The sequence below is a fragment of the Notechis scutatus genome, chromosome 1 (genome assembly GCF_049901735.1).
Source record: "Notechis scutatus isolate UNSWTSFEM ecotype Mainland chromosome 1, rNotScu1.2, whole genome shotgun sequence".
Lineage (NCBI taxonomy): Eukaryota > Metazoa > Chordata > Lepidosauria > Squamata > Elapidae > Notechis > Notechis scutatus.
In genome coordinates this window covers 94,196,409-94,202,408 of record NC_142009.1, presented here as the reverse complement: position 1 = coordinate 94,202,408, position 6,000 = coordinate 94,196,409, and positions in this window count along the sequence as shown.

The window sequence follows — 6,000 nt, the reverse complement described above, 5'->3', positions numbered from 1 at the left end:
CTATTGGGGTTTCCCATTTTGTGAAGTCCACAGGCTCTAATACACCTTGTTTAATTAATTTGTCAAGCTCCATGTCTAATTTGGGGCGGATTGCAAAAGGTACCCTTCGAGGCTTTAAATGGATTGGTACTGCCTGAGGGTCCAAGTTGAAAGATATTGGGGTTCCTGAATAACAGCCCAGCCCCTTGCTGAACACATCAGCATAGTCATGAAACAAGGTGTCCACTTCAGCATTTATAATAGAGTGGATTCCGCTTATATGGAGGCCAAGGGCAGGGAACCAGTCTAACCCCAACGGGCTAGGGAGGGCACCATCCACTACCACTAAAGGCAAGTGACCTTTAAAATTTTGAAATTGTACAAAAAACTTGCCTTTTCCGATGACTGGGGTGGTTCTGCCTTGGTAGTCGCATAGGGTTAACTGGCAGCCGTGAAGCTTCTTCTTAGCCATTCTGGGAAGTAGTTGTTTCAAGGTGCTCCATGAGATGATGGACAGTGCTGAGCTTGTGTCAACCTTCATCCTGCAAGGCTTCCCTTCTATAGAAACAAAAACACTAATTTTGTTAGAGCCTTTGTTAGTCAGCTTGGCTTGATAGCAGGTAAAACAGTCTTCAGCTTGTTTTTGGAAATGTTGGGTTGTCTGAGGCTTTTGGGCAAAAGTCTTTCCTGCTTGACAGATCCTGGCTAAATGAGCCTTCCTTTGGCATTTTAGACAAATGGCATTCCTGAACTTGCAGGATGCCCTGAGGTGGTTTCCCCGATAGCTTAGACAAATGGGCTGATGCCGTGGAGGTAGATTGGGGTTTGGCCTGTTTTCCCCTTGACTGGTTTTTTTGCTGCCTGAGGCGATTTACATCATTAGCCTCTTCATAGCCTTCTTCTGAGGAGGCTTCATCGTAATGGATGGCTGAGCTGCCCTGGCTAATTGGATTTCCCTGAATTTCTGCTGCTGAAAGTGCTGATAGTTCAGCAGCTTGAGACTCTTCAATTGCTAATTTAAGGGTTAAATCCCCTTTAGCCAATAGACGCCTTTGTAGCCTTAAATCCCTGACTCCACAAACTAGTTGGTCTAATAACATGTCTTCCAGATAGTCTCTAAACCCACAATGCAAGGCAGCTGTTCATAGGGCAGCCATGCACCCACTAATAGTTTCTCCCTCAGCCCAAATCCGTCTCCTAAAAGCATGACGCCTGACAATTTGAGATGGCTTAGGGGAATAGTGGTTGGAAAGAATTTCCTGCAATTCTTCCCATGGAACAGTCTTAATTGAACGTGGAGCCAATAATGCCGTAGCAGTGTCAAACACTGGCTCCGCAAAAACTTAAAAAGTAGGACTTTTTCCTATGGTCGGAAATGTTAGCAAGGTCTATGGCATCTAGGAAACAGTCAAATTGGTTTCTGTAGGACTCCCATGTTTCCTGTTGGTCTGAAAGGCGGGAATGCAGGGTTTGAAGTCATCTCGACTCAGCGGTGCCGGATCTTTCGAGGAAAGTTGAAATTCGCGCTCGCGAATAGTGACAGTAGCTCTTAAAGTGACATTCAGCTCGGTAGTGACTTTGGCTCTTTTTGTAGTGACTTCGCTCAGCGATTCTTTGCCTGGTTGCCTCTTATATGTATCCCGCCCGCGTCACCAGTGTTGTGGAGCAGCGGAATAACCTGAGGCAAACACGGAGCGAACTTCAGCTTTTACTTTATTGTAGCAATAAAGGGTTGCCATGGCTGCCGCGCTAACAAGGTAGCCAGCCGGCAGACAACAGCTGATGCCGTTTGACAGCTCCCTTTTATAGCCGGCTGTCAAACGGCATCAACCAATAGGAATGGTCCGTGATCCCACTGGAAACACGGACCAGAGTGAAGACTTCAGCTCAGTCTTTTCCGAACACCACAGCTAACTTAATTGTTCCTCCTCACAGCAACAGCCCTGTGAGGTGGCTTAGAAAATAGGATAGGAAAGTATGTCATGTCATTAATTAGAGTGGATTTTTTAAAAATTATATATAAAACACAACAAACTTGTTCATGTAAGAGGTGTTTTTGAACATTTTGAAAGTTGAAAGTTTTGAAAATTGTTTTGTATTCAATTCAGTACAAAAGCAGGTAGGGCAAGGACAAATTGGATTCAATTTAAATTACTTCTTTTAGATACAATTGGTTATGATTACTTCTAGGTAAGGGGGGAAATAACTGAACTCAGTCACTTCTTCCCATCCTTTCACATTAAAACATTTAAAACATTAAGAGGGCATTTTTGGAGAAGCTCTAGGGCAGGTCTGTCAAACTCATGTTGTCATGGTGGTGTCATGTGACGTATCGGGACTTTTTCCCCCTTTGCTAAGCTGGGCCTGGGCAACGCCGCCTACAGTTGGACTTAAGTGTAGTACACAAAATTATCTGCTACAATGTCCTACCAGTCAGTGACTACTTCATCTTCAAACACAACAATACAAGAGCACACAACAGATACAAACTCAATGTAAACCGCTCCAAACTTGAATGCAGAAAGTACGACTTGAGCAACAGAGTGGTCAATGTTTGGAATGCACTACCTGACGCATCCAGCCTGCAGGCTGCAACTTTGACAGCCCTGCTCTAGGCCCTTGCCAGGTTGTATAGGAGTTAGGTGGAGAGAGCTGGTCTACCTGTGTTTAATTACTCCTTTGTTTTAATGTGTCTTCAGAATTATGGCCACCACTTTAGATTTTCAAGAAGGCCCTTATCCTAATAGCGGGGAAATGTCAACTAAACCTAAATAAATAAATACATTATTTTAAAAAAAATTCCACTGCAGATCAATGGTATTGCAATTTAAAGCACCTGAAGAATAATGGGACCAGAGGTGATATTCAGCAGGTTCTGACCAGTTCTGGAGAACTAGTAGCGGAAATTTTGAGTAGTTCAGAGAACTGGCAAATCTTGCCTCTGACTAGCCCCTCCATCCCCATCTCTTCTCTGTCTCCCGAGTCCCAGCTGATCAGCTGGGTCTTCTTTGGTTGCCCTGCCCAGGAGAACGGAGCTGGAAAGCAGGTTGGTGGGGTGGGGAGGGAATGGGGATTTTGCAGTATACTTCCCCTGCCATGCCCACCAAGCCACACCGACAGAACTGGCAGTAAAAATTTTTGAATTCCACCACTGAATGGGACACTCTTCTTTCCACAACTGCTTCCTATTTTGCACATAGCTCAAAATTTCTAAAGATTCAGTCTGCAAAATCCTGAGCAAAAAAGTTCAGTCAAGTTTACTTTACTTTATTGTCATTGCACCTCGTACAATGAAATCTAACACCATCTTCAGTGCACATCATGACCATGAAAATAAACACAAACACACATCCTTCACACTTCCACACATTGAATTGAAACCCCCCCAACACCACACCAACACTGCACCATACAGTAGAATTCAATGGAGCTACTGCCCTGGGATAGAAGCTGTTTTTCAGCTTATTTGTCCTTGTTTTTATTATCCTGTACCATCTGCCAGATAGTAATAGTTCAAAACAAAAAAAAAGGGGTGCCCAGGATGAGATGGATCTTTGAGAATGTTTTGAACTTTCTTAAGGCAGCAGGAGCTATAAAGCTCTTCCAAAGAGGGGAGAGGGCAACAAATGATCTTGTGGGGAATGACGTTAACAGTGCTTAAAAAGAGCCTCTGTGGTGCAGTGGTTAGAGTGAAGTACTGCAAGCTACTTCTGCAGCCAGCTGCCTACAGTTTGGCAGTTCAAATCTGACCAGGCTCAAGGTTGACTCAGCCTTCCATCCTTCTGAGGTGGGTAAAATGAAGACCCAGATTGTTGGGGGCAATATGCTGACTCTGTAAACCGCTTAGAGAGGGCTGTAAAGCACTATAAAGCGGTATATAAGTCTAAGTGCTATTGCTATTATACTTGGTATCATGTATTTCCAAAGCACTGCCAGTTTATCCGTGCGGTCTTTAAAGTATTTTCCAAACGTAGTTAACTAGGTGTCATCTATGTTAGAGTACATTTATTTACCACCCTAGGTAAATTGAATTGAACTTGATCCTTGATAACTTTATAGACATCTCCTTGTTGTTTTCTTAGTGGCAATACAGAAGTGGCATCTTTCAGGATTATTTCTATTTCCCAGTTCAATCTACCACTGGAATTTCTTGATGGCTACCCCTCCAAGTTCTTACCAGGTTCAACCTCAGCTTTTAAAGATCAGACACAGTTAGCTAGGCATTTCTTATTGCATCTAGATCTCTGTATCTATATAGAAAACACAGTCGGCAAAGTGAGAAGGAAGTCAATCCTTAGTAGAGTATAAATCTACTCTACTAGGCAAACTAGTGTAAAATTCAATACTATTGATTGCCTTTGAGGAAAATAAATGCATCTTTTCAGTTGAAATCAGGAAAACTAATTCAGTTGGACTGTGCCTAATTTTATTCATGAAGATAAATTAATCTATTCATGGGATAAAGCATTGTAGGAAAATCCAGGAAAACAGGGCAGTGCAATAGCAATGGCACTTAGGTTTATACAGGTAATCTTCCACTTGCAACTGCAACTGAGCCCAAAATTTCTGTTGCTAAGTGAGATAGTTGTTAAGTGAATTTTGCCCCATTCTTGTTACATTCTTGTTAAGTGAATCACTGCAGTTGTGAAGTCAGTAACACGGTTGTTAAATGAATCTGGTTTCCTCATTGACTTTGCTTGTCAGAAGGTCACAAAAGGGGATCACATGATCCCAGGACTCCGCAATCGTCATGAATATGAGTCAGTTGCCAAGCATCTGAATTTTGATGACATCATTATGGGGACGCTGGACCGGTTGTAAGTGTGAAAAATGGTCATAAGTCATTTTTTCCAGTGCCATTGTAACTTTGAACAGTCACTAAATGAACTGTTAGAAGCTGAGGACTATTTGTATACCACTCTATAGTGCTTTACAGCATTCTCTGAGCCATTTACAAATGTACATTAAAATTGGTTCTAAACTCTATTGTATACTTCTTGTCCAATCATTACATAAGGTTTTTTATGTATATCGGATATTTGAGTGAGTCCAGAAGTATTTCACGAGAAGACTACTACACTCCTCTGCTCGCAACAGAATACCGAATATCTCAGGCTTAAGATTTTGGGCTTGGACAATCTTGAACCATGCCGCCTACAGTTGGACTTAAGTGTAGTACACAAAATTACCTGCTACAATGTCCTACCAGTCAATGACTACTTCATCTTCAAACACAATAATACAAGAGCACACAACAGATACAAACTCAATGTAAACTGCTCCAAACTTGATTGCAGAAAGTACGACTTCAGCAACAGAGTGGTCAATGTTTGGAATGCACTACCTGACTCTGTTGTTACATCCTCTAACCTCCCCACTCCTTTAACCCTCAAACTATTCACTATTGACCTCACCCCATTCCTAAGAGGTCTGTAAGGGGCATGCATAAGTGCACAATCATGCCTACCGTCCCTGTCCTTTTGACCCCATTTATTCGTACCTATTTCCTGTATTCTTACTCATGTTTATACCTATTGTCTTGTAAGTGATTGACAAATCAAATAAATAAAAATATATAAAAAGTATTAAATATTTCATAAGTTAATGCTATTCTTTGACTACAAAAACAGCTACAAATGGTTTCCCTTTGGATAGATTAATAGCACTAGATTGTTTAAAAAAACCATGACATTTCCAGTCTGACCATTTATATTTGCAAATATCAAATAGACCCCCTGAAAAACAAGTCTGGGATTGTTTTAAAATATTAATTCTGCAGGAAATATCACTGAAGCTTACAATTTTATGGTATGTTGACATTTGAAGAAAGAAAGGCAGTGTTGAATCTGAAGACAATTAAGAGGAAGAAATAATTTTGAAAGTTTGCAGCATAACTGGCCAAGAGGTTTCAACTAAATTAAATTAATGACTTCAGTCTCAAATGTGGTATTATGGGATAAGCATAAGGTACCATTTTGGCAATGATATTTGCCCTGATCAGTGATCATAATAAGTTATTAA